The sequence below is a fragment of the Monodon monoceros genome, unplaced genomic scaffold (assembly GCF_005190385.1).
Source record: "Monodon monoceros isolate NGI ecotype Baffin Bay Population unplaced genomic scaffold, NGI_Narwhal_1 Super_Scaffold_20, whole genome shotgun sequence".
NCBI lineage: Eukaryota > Metazoa > Chordata > Mammalia > Artiodactyla > Monodontidae > Monodon > Monodon monoceros.
The window spans coordinates 67,526,582-67,538,637 of NW_021703777.1; positions in this window are offsets into that span (position 1 = coordinate 67,526,582).

Here is a 12,056-nt window from a genome sequence, read left to right on the forward strand (position 1 = left end):
GCATTTGAATAATGTGTACTTTAAATTGGACCTCACAAATCTTGAATTCAAGTCGGCAGAGAGTAGAGTCACCCTTTTTCACAGATGGACATGAATCATAGAGAAGTTAGTGACAAGGATAAAAGCATGGAGCTGGAATGAACTTTGAAAGGTCATTTTTCAATCATTTAAAAAAATCGAAATTTATGCAAAAATTGATGAGAAACAAAATACCCAAATTTTAAATAAATATGGGATCAGTATTAATAATTTTTCCTTTTGCATCAGGCTCTAATATTACTTGGCATGGCATTGGTATAGATGGTGGAAAAAAAGGATGCATGTAATTTTATGACTGTTGATGTGGAGCAAAAAGAGTGATGGCAGGGAAGGCTCCACAGAGATATTAACTGAATTTTGTAGAATGACTGGGAGTTCTTGCACCTCTGCCTACTCCCACAAGCAACAAAAGCACATTTGTACTGCCATCTGAAGCTTGAAAAGAGATATAGATTTGGAACTTCAAGGGGAACTCTTACTACAAATAGTTCAAGGTATTGGGAGGGAAGGTGAACGTGGGAAGTTGCTGATGTTGGAAAGACCTGCTGGGGTGGATTAGAGAGAGTTTTGTGTAAATTACCTAAGAGATTAGACGTGATCCTGGATTAGTGGCAATTTATTAAAAATCTTGCAGGGTAATAAGATGAAAATGAACATGCTATGCTTCTGTTTTAGAGAAATCATTTGATTGCTGTATGAGCTATGGAATGGAGGGCCATGAATCTTGAGGTAGTACAAAAATTGAGATGTCTAACTTTTCTTTTCCTTCTCAATTAATCTTTGCCTTCTAATTCTTTTTTTAATCCCAGTGACTTCATTGTCATTTGTAAAAATGCTATGAGATTGTTAAAGATAGGTATTGCAGAAAATTAAAAAGAGCCTCAAAATCCCACCATGGAGAAATTGTTAATATTTCGTGAGTATCATGCCAGATACTTTTGTACAGATGTTTGTTTTGAAAAGCAGACTGATTGATTAAAAGACAGAATTTTGTAAATTTAGGAGCCAAATATGCCATATATGAATGCTGTTAAATAATTTTAAAGCATTAAATTTACCTTTGTCTAAATTTAAGATAAAAATATAAGGGTAAAACTTAAGAAATTATTGAAATTTTTATAGTGTTTAATCAAAGCAGAAGATTTGATGGACACCATGTCTTTTCATCCCAGATTTCAGTCTTTATTTCAGGAATTATTTTTTTCCTATTATGTATCTAAATGATTTTTTTCAGAATGTTCTTTTGTTTCCATATCTCCTTATAGTATTCTCTACAATCACTTTTATGTTTTTAAACTTGTTGTCAACTTTTGTCAGCCATAACCCAAGTGAGTTTTCAGTTGTGTTTACTCTGTTTTGTAACCTCTAAAATAATTTTCATCTTCATAATGGGTTTCTTCTTTTCCCTTTCTTTCTTGGTCTGTGCCACTTCATTTTTTCATTTCTTTCTGCTTGTTTTTATAATCTCTTCATTCAAATATCTCTTCTATGATCTTCTCACTCTTTTAATGAGATCATGTCTATAATTTATTTGAGACTACAGAGAACTATTTATAAAAATTTTTCCTCGGTTTCCTGAAAAAAATTTTTTCCCTGGTATGAACTTCATCTGCTTTTCCATTGTGTTTTTGTCCTTTGCCTATGTTCCAGGCTGGTTTCTTTCTATTAATCACTGAATGAAGCCAGCTATTTACTGAACTATAGTGTGGGAAGTGATGGGAGAGTGAATCAGATCAGCCTACAGCAGTTATTTAACTTTCAGGTGTCAAGCCCACCTCCCCAAATCTGTCTTATCTTCTGCCCAGGGACCATATTATTTCTCTGTTGTTGACATCTGGGTGGTCTATTTGGCTCACGGTGTAGAACTCTCGGTTTTACTTTCTCTGCGTTGTTAGTGCTTTAATGGTTATTGCCACTTCTTCCAACTTTCCCACTGTAATGCCAGTAATCCATATCATCCAGCAGGCTGTTTCACAGCTATCAAGTAGAGTCCACTGGCTCTACCACATGGCTTTACCCCCATATTCTACCATTTGGGAATAAATAACTGGAAACCTATGCTTTTCTCTTGCCTTTTCATACTCCATGTCATGGTGGCTTCAGTCTTTGGAGGACATCTCAGGACCCTAACACTCAGTAAGATCTATATCCTATCAGGATATGTATGCCAGTCAATATTCTTTCTCCTGTTAGTGCAAATGTCTCTTCATTTGAAAGTTATTTATTATAGTTTATAGTCAATTACTTGTAATTACAGATATGGTTTTCATTTTTCTTCCCAATTTTTTATTATTATGCTATTTTTGGAGGGATTTCATAGCAGAGGAGTGAATTATAAATGCTTTTATTTCACCCTTCTAAATTGAATTCATCTGTCATTTTTATTTCCATTAGATCAAGGTTGACCAGATTATCTTTTGCCGATATCTTTCACTAACAACGAGAGCTATGTGGTTTTTCCCTTCTGCTTATCAGGTGTCATTGGAATCAGGTATTAAAACTGGATTAAATCTGTGATAATACAGTTGATAGAAAGGACTCCCCATTGGGGAAGGAAAAGAAACTATAATAATAGAAAATAAAGATTTAATATTATTGCAGTTAACCATTGGCTGACATTCTTTCTCAGCCATTTGTATCTGTGAATGGTAGTCTGCATTCCATCTTTGCAGATGTTTGCTGATATAATGGAGCATACTTGTTGTCATTTTACTATTATGTATACTGTTTCCTAGTTCAAACATACAGTAAATCAGGGCTTTCATTTTTCAAGATACATACAAATTATTGTTGGTTAATGAGGTAAGGCTTTATGATTTTACCAAGTTTCACTGTAAATTGAATCAAAATCCAAAGTTTTCATGCAAAGCCATGCTCTATGTTACAAGACATTGAATGGCCATAGTAAATAAGAGGTTAAATTTTCCTCTGGTTTATCCTTAATGATGAAACCTTAACAATTTTCTGCTAAAAATATTGAAAATTGAAGAAGAAATATAGTATTCTGTTTGGATTTTCAAGTGGAATATTTCACAAACCAAGGAATAAAAGCTTATCTGCTTCACCTCTGAATAATTTTAAGTTGTTTGCTTCATTGTACAATTGAAAATATTCCTTATCATGAAAGTAAAGAATAATAATTATACATATTTTATTATATCATAAAACCTAATTTTGTCATCCTTTGAGCTTCATTATTCTTGCTCAATCAGAAAGCAGATAATAAAGTATGATATTTAAACAGTTCAAAATTTGGTAAGAGATACAGGTGTTTTGATTTCATGGGAATACAGTTTTCCTACAAATTACACATTTCTGGGGCTTATAGCAATCACGTTTGCCTCCCTGAAATTGATGATTTTATTCTATGTAAGAGTATTTTAAATTATAATGAGGTAAATTATAAAGAGGAGCACATAGTCATTATGATTTTGTTTTGGCAGATTTATTTTGGAAATAGGGATATTATCAAATGTTGGTTTAGTATTTTTAAATAATTCATCAGAAAGTGATTTTTTAAATTCTATCTCTTTAAGCAAACTTCCCTTGCTTCTCAAAGTTAAACTTATTACTGGTGGTAATGAACTTCCTTTGCTTCTTAGAAACAAAATTTATACCTGAGCATAGCATGGGAAATAATTCAGGTTTCAACTTCTGCTGGAGAAGGAGTATTTAAGGTAATAAGGATAAAATTTCCATAAAATTTTACCACAGATACTTATATTTTAAGATACATATATTGGAGCTAAACTCTGGAATCACTAAAATACAAACATTGTATCTATCTAATGCAATTTTTCAATTTCTATTTAAAACAATAAACATAAATATCTTTGGAATATTTGGGGAGCTTAAGAACTTTTTTTTCTGCATATAAATATCCTTCCTTTAAATTGGTCGCAGTATTGTTTCTGACATAATATTTCACGTTTGAAGCTCTGTTTTTACTTACCTTTAATTCCCTGCATGACCAATACCATCATCTAGGTTGTAGTTTTGCAAAATTCTCATGGTTGGGAAATTTCTTTGTGGGTGACGTGGATGAAGAAAATTTCTAAGGCCCATGAGATCTAATGTGACACAACAAAAGCCTTTATGTGGTTTTGATTAACTAAAAGGGTATCAATTGTGTATTTTACATATATATATATATATATATATATATATACACATACATATGTATATACATATATACACAAAATTTCTTTTCTGATGAGTCAAAATGAATAAAGTATAGCTATCTATGACTTAATCCTAACTTGTGAAACCAAAGTTCTGAAAAACTGAAGAACGCTAACTTATAAAAATATGTGAGCTTATGTTTTAAAATACCTAGCTCAGAATATTAGTGTAATTATTTTGATGAGATGAAGCACTTTGAACATTTCTGATGGTCTTTAATGAAAATTTTGTGTTTTTTAAAAAATATTTTATAATGTACCATGAAACATTTTTAATGTAACCTTTCTTGTTCTAAAACAATGGTTTTCTGAAGAAAAATTCAGCTTTTTGATTTATATCTTTAAAAAAGAGAACATACCTGAGAGAAAAAAAGTTGACCACAGATTTTCCACAACATACACACGTTTGTGTATGATGCACACCAATAAATTACATAGTGTAAGTAGTTTCCTTTTTTGTTGTTCACTTTTATGATAATTAAGTCCCCTTCATACTTAATTGTATTTGTTCAGTTCAACATGATTCTTGTTATGGACTGAATGTTAGTGTCCCTCCAACATGCATATGTTGAAACCCCACCCCACCATGTGATGGTATTAGGACATGGGGCTTTGAGGAGATAATTAGGATTAGATGAGGTCATAAGGGTGGAGCCCTCAAGAATGTGATTAGTACCCTTATAAGAGTCAGGAGAGCTTGCTTCTCTGTGCTCTCTGCTACATAAAGATACAATAAAAAGCTGGCAGTCTGCAACCTGAAAGAACCTAACCATGCTGGCACCCTGATCATGCACTTCCAGCCTACACACTGTGAGAAATACATTTCTGTCCTTTAAGGCACCCAGTCTATGGTATTCTGTTATGGCAGCCTGAACTGACTAAGGTAATTCCCTACTCTTTTTTTTTTAAATTATTTTATTTTATTTTATTATTTATACAGCAGGTTCTTATCAGTCTTCTATTTTATACATATTAGTGTATATATGTCAATCCCAATCTCCCAATTCATACCACCACCACCACCACCCCTGCCACTTTCCCCCCGTGGTGTCCATATGTTTGTTTTCTACATCTGTGTCTCTATTTCTGCCCTGCCAACCGGTTCATCTGTACCATTTTTCTAGGTTCCACATATATGTGTTAATATATGATATTTGTTCTTCTCTTTCTGACTTACTTCACTCTGTATGACAGTCTCTAGGTCCATCCACGTCTCACAAATGACCCAATTTCGTTCCTTTTTATGGCTGAGTAATATTCTATTGTATATATGTGGCACATCTTCTTTATCCATTGATCTGTCGATGGGCATTTAGGTTGCATCCATGACCTGGCTATTGTAAATAGTGCTGCAATGAACATTGGGGTGCATTTGTCTTTTTGAATTATGGTTTTCTCTGGGTATATGCCCAGTAGTGGGATTGCTGGGTCGTATGGTAATTCTATTTTTAGTTTTTTAAGGAACCTCCATACTGTTCTCCATAGTGGCTGTATCAATTTACATTCTCACCAACAGTGCAAGAGGGCTCCCTTTTCTCCACACCCTCTCCAGCATTTGTTGTTTGTAGATTTTCTGATGATGCCCATTCTAACTGGTGTGAGGTGATACCTCATTGTAGTTTTGATTTGCATTTCTCTAATAATTAGTGATGTTGAGCAGCTTTTCATGTGCTTCTTGCCCATCTCTGTGTCTTCTTTGGAGAAATGTCTGTTTAGGTCTTCTGCCCATTTTTGGACTGGGTTATTATTTTTTTTTAATATTGAGCTGCATGAGCTGTTTATATATTTTGGAGATTAATCCTTTGTCCATTGATACATTTGCAAATATTTTCTCCCATTGTGAGGGCTGTCTGTTCATCTTGTTTGTAGTTTCCTTTGCTTTGCAAAAGCTTTTAAGTTTCATTAGGTCCCATTTGTTTAGTTTTGTTTTTATTTCCATTACTCTAGGAGGTGAATCAAAAAAGATCTTGCTGTGATTTATGTCAAAGAGTGTTCTTCCTATGTTTTCCCCTAAGAGTTTTATAGTGTCTGGTCTTACATTTAGGTCTCTAATCGATTTTGAGTTTATTTTTGTGTATCATGTTAGGGAGTGTTCTAATTTCATTCTTTTACATGTAGCTGTCCAGTTTTCCCAGCACCACTTATTGAAGAGACTGTCTTTTCTCCATTGTATATCCTTGCCTCCTTTGTCATAGATTAGTTGACCCTAGGTGCATGGGTTTATCTCTGGGCTTTCTATCCTGTTCCATTGATCTATATTTCTGTTTTTGTGCCAGTACCATATTGTCGATGACTGCAGGTTTGTAGTATAGTCTGAAGTCAGGGAGTCTGATTCCTCCAGCTCCATTCTTTCCCCTCAAGACTGCTTTGGTTATTTGGGGTCTTTTGTATCTCCATACAAATTTTAAGATTTTTTTTTCTAGTTCTGTAAAAAAATGCCACTGATAATTTCATAGGGATTACACTGAATCTGTAGATTGCTTTGGGTAGTACAGTCATTTTCACAGTATTGATTCTTCCAATCCAAGAACATGGTATATCTCTCCATCTGTTTGTGTCATCTTTGGTTTCTTTCATCAGTGTCTTATAGTTTTCTGAATACAGGTATTTTACCTCCTTAGGTAGGTATATTCCTAGGTATTTTATTCTTTTTGTTGCAGTGGTGAATGGGATTGTTCCCTTAATTTCTCCTTCTGGTCTTTCTTTGTTATTGTATAGGAATGCAAGAGATTTCTGTGCATTAATTTTGTATCCTGCAACTTTACCAAATTCATTGATTAGCTCTTGTAGCTTTCTCATGGCACCTTTAGGATTCTCTATGTATAATATCATGTCATCTGCAAACAGCGATGGTTTTACTTCTTCTTTTCCAATTTGTATTCTTTTTATTTCTTTTTCTTCTCTGATTGCCATGGCTAGAACTTCCAAAACTATGTTGAATAATAGTGGTGAGAGGAGACATCCTTGTCTTGTTCCTGATCTTAGAGGAAATGCTTTCAGTTTTTCACCATTGAGAATGATGTTTCCTGTGGGTTTGTTGTATACAGCCTTTACTATGTTGGTGTCCGTTCCTTCTATGCTCACTTTCTGGAGAGTTTTTTTTATCATAAATGGGTGAAAAGCTTTTTCTGCATCTATTGAGATGATCATATGGTTTTTATTCTTCAGTTTGTTAATATGGTGTATCACATTGATTGATTTGCATATATTGAAGAATCCTTGCAGCACTGGGATAAATCCCACTTGATCATACTCTGTGATGCTTTTAATGTGTTGTTGCATTCTGTTTGCTAGTATTTTTGTAATTTTCTTTTTTTGTAATATCTATCTGGTTTTCATATCAGGGTGATGGTGGCCTCATAGAATGAGCTTGGAATGTTCCTTCCTCTGCAATTTTTTGGAAGAGTTTGAGAAAGATGGGTGTGAGCTCTCTAAATGTTTGAGAGAAGTCACCTGTGAAGCCATCTGGCACTGGACTTTTGTTTGTTGGAAGATTTTTAATCACAGTTTCAATTTCGTTGCTTGTGATTGGTCTGTTCATATCTTCTGTTTCTTCCTGGTTCAGTCTTGGAAGGTTGTACCTTTCTAAGAATTTGTCCATTTCTTCCAGGTTGTCCATTTTATTGGCATAGAGTTGCTTGTAGTAGTCTCTTAGGATGCTTTGTATTTCTGTGGTGTCCATTGTAACTTCTCCATTTTCATTTCTAATTGTATTGATTTGAATCCTCTCCTTCTTGATGAGTCTGGCTAAAGGTTTATCAATTTTGTTTATCTTCTTAAAGAACCAGCTTTTTATTGTATTGAACTTTGCTATTGTTTTCTTTGTTTCTATTTCATTTATTTCTGCTCTGATCTTTATGGTTTCTTTCCTTCTACTAACTTTGGGTTTTGTTTGTTCTTCTTTCTCTAGTTCCTTTAGGTGTAAGGTTAGAGTGTTTATTTGAGACTGTTCTTGTTTCTTGAAGTAGGCTTCTATTGCTATAAACTGCCATCTTAGAACTGCTTTTGCTGCATCCCATAGGTTTTGGACCATGGTGTTTTCATTATAATTTGTCTCTAGGTATTTTTTGATTTCCTCTTTGATTTCTTCAGTGATCCCTTGGTTATTTAGCTGTTTAGTAACGTATTGTTTAGCTTCAGTGTGTTTGTATTTTTTACAGTTTTTTTCCTGTAATTGATATCTCATCTCATAGCGTTATGGTCAGAAAAGATGCTTGATACAATTTCAATTTTCTTAAATTTACCGAGCCTTGATTTGTGACCCAAGATGTGGTCTATCCTGGAGAATGTTCTGTGTGCACTTGAGAAGAAAGTGTAATCTGCTGTTTATGGATGGAATGTCCTATAAATATCAATTAAATCTACCTGGTCTAATGTGTCATTTAAAGCTTGTGTTTCCTTGTTTGTTTTCATTTTGGATGATCTGTCCATTGGTGTAAGTGAGGTGTTAAAGTCCCCCACTATTATTGTGTTACTGTCAATTTCCTCTTTCATAGCTGTTAGCAGTTGCCTTTTGTATTGCGGTGCTCCTATGTTGGGTGCATATATATTTATAGCTGTTATGTCTTTTTCTTGGATTGATCCCTTGATCATTATGTAGTGTCCTTCCTTGTCTCTTGTAACATTCTTTATTTTAATGTCTATTTTATCTGATATGAGTATTGCTTCTCCAGCTTTCTTTTGATTTCCATTTGCATGGAATATCTTGTTCCATCCTCTCACTTTCAGTCTGTATGTATCCCTAGATCTGAAGTTGGTCTCTGGTAGACAGCATATGTATGGGTCTTGTTTTTGTATCCATTCAGTGAGCCTGTGTCTTTTGGTTGGAGCATTTAATCCATTCACATTTAAGGTAATTACCGATATGTATATTCCTATTACCATTTTCCTAATTGTTATGGGTTTGTTTTTGTAAGTCCTTCTCTTGTCTTGTGTTTCCCACTTAGAGAAGTTCCTTTAGCATTTGTTGTAGAGCTCGTTTGGTGGTGCTGAGTTTTGTTAGCTTTACTTGTCTGTAAAGCTTTTGATTTCTCTGTCGAATCTGAATGAGATCCTTGCCGGGTAGAGTAATCTTTGTTGTAGGTTTTTCCCTTTCATCACTTTAAGTATAACATGCCACTTCCTTCTGGCTTGTAGAGTTTCTGCTGAGAAATCATCTGTTAACCTTATGGGAGTTCCCTTGTATGTTATTTTTTGTTTTCCCTTGTTGCTTTCAGTAATTTTTCTTTGTCTTTAATTTTTGTCAATTTGATTACTATGTGTCTCGGCATGTTTCTCCTTGGGTTTATCCTGCCTGGGACTCCCTGTGCTTCCTGGACTTAGGTGTCTATTTCCTTTCCCATGTTAGAGAATTTTTCAGCTATAATCTCTTCAAATATTTTCTCGAGTCCTTTCTGTCTGTCTTCTCCTTCTGGACCCCTATAAATAGTGCAAAAGTTGTTGCGTTTAATGTTGTCCCAGAGGTCTCTTAGGCTGTCTTCATTTCTTTTCGTTCTTTTTTCTTTATTCTGTTCCACAGCAGTGAATTCCACCATTCTGTCTTCCAGGTCACTTATCCGTTCTTCTGCCTCAGTTATTCTGCTATTGATTCCTTCTAGTGTATTTTTCATTTCAGTTATTATATTGTTCATCTCTGTTTGTTTGTTCTTAAATTCTTCTAGGTGTTTGTTCTTTAATTCTTCTAGGTCTTTGTTAAGCATTTCTTGCATCTTCTCAATCTTTGCCTCCATTCTTTCTCTGAGGTCCTGGATCATCTTCAGTATCATTATTCTGAATTCTTTTTCTGGAAGGCTGCCTATCTCCACTTCATTTAGTTGTTTTTCTGGGGTTTTATCTTGTTCCTTCATCTGGTACAAAGTCCTCTGCCTTTTCATTTTGCCTATCTTTCTGTGAATGTGGTTTCTTTCCACAGGCTGCAGAATTGTATGGCAATTCCCTACTCTTATGAGAATATTTTTATTAAATTTTCAATATTTAAAGTATATAGCCCCTTTATTGTGAAGTGATTTGTGCTTTTTTTTTTTAATTTCTGAAAGTCTCACTGATCACCAGATCCTATTTCCAACTAAACTGAATACTAGTTAGAAAGTACCTGCCTTTTATTGTCAGTATTGATAATAGAGAGGTGTAGCTAAAGTAGAGGAAAGTTGAAGTCAACATCAAACAAAGCTATTCTCAAACACAAGCATGAATAGAGAGGTAAGAAAAATAAGTTAATGGAACATATAGAGGTATTTTGACTTTTCAAATTGGATTATATCAATTATTGAAATTATCCTAGTTTCATTTGTTTTAAACTTCTATGAATAATTTCTACATAGCTCATATTTAAACATTGATTTTCTTTCTAATTTGTAGCAGAAGCTCAATGCTGGCCACTTGGTTATGAGAATAAACCCTGGGCTGGTTCAGTAATTGTGAACTTGCTTACAATGTTACCTAATCTGTATTATCATCCTCTGTGCATTTTGAAAATTAATCACTCTCCTGAGGTAAATTATATGAAATTCTTGCTATTATATTCCAGTATGTTTTCTTGATGTCAAATATTCATCCGTCATGTGAATTCTTAAATGTTATCCCTCTCATTTTATTCTGGAGGATATAAATAATGTCATTCATTTAACAATGTTTGGATTGTGTTCTCACAGTAACATGCATCAACCTGGTATTCTAGACAAACGAATTCAGGAACCTGTATCATTACCATTAGGATAAATGCTAATCAGTGGTATCTTTTATTAAGTAAGGCCCATATGTCTGCTTGTAGAATATTACTGTCAAGATGTGCCATGTGCATTTATCAGTTGAAAACTAAACAGACTGGTACATGTGTACTCTTAACAGAGGAAGATATCTCAGTTGGCATTTATTCCAGCACTCTGATACATTTCCATTTCTTCCTTCAGTCTCCTGCATTTTGCCTCCTCACTCACTAGTGTAAACTTATGGTGACAAAACTCCTTCCCTCATAGTTTATGGTGTTCCTACCAGTGTCATGGAGAGAAAGTAATGAAAAATCCTCTCTTCTCCTGAATGCAAAATGGAAAGGGTAAAGTCATCATTCTATTTTTGTGTATTTTCAAGTGCATAATTTTCTAACCAATCCATCATATAATATATAATACTCCCCCATAAATGAGAACAGTACACTCTGACTCATAAGTAAGGCTCTGTCTAATGTTTCTTTTAGCAGAAAAGCAAATGTGAGGGGAAAAGCTATTGCTTTTTATTTAGGAAAAGGAAGCATTGTGAATAGAATAATACCTTCTGGCCACTCTAATAATAAACCATAGAATTGAAAATGCCCTGTAGAGACTGTGCTAACTGAATTATTCGAATACATCTTTCAAAGAGCAGATCTAAAATGCTGGCATGCATCATAAAGGTTGGAGCATTTAATCCATTCACATTTAAGGTAGGTTGAGTGATATGTAATCCATTTTTCATTACACAATTACTCCTTGCATTTCTGCTCAAGTAGTGGCCTTATTTAAGCTCCTTGATCTCGCATCTCCAGCCCCACCCATTCTACATACTGATGTCAGAATATTTCGGTTCATTTAACACTTACCTTTAAGTCTCTGTTGGTTGGTTCTCCATCACCTTTGGAATAAAATATTAATCCTGACCATTACAGTCAGGGCCGAACACAATCCAACTCTGACGTCACCTTCATCCCCTCCTTCCACCTCTTCTACCATCTAGCAACCCAGGACAACATGAAATTCTCTGAACATATGCATGACTGTACATTGGTGTCTTTTCAACCTATATCCTTTGCTGTGATTGCCTTTCTTCTACTCTTGTCTTGTTGACGAACTCCTATAAATCACA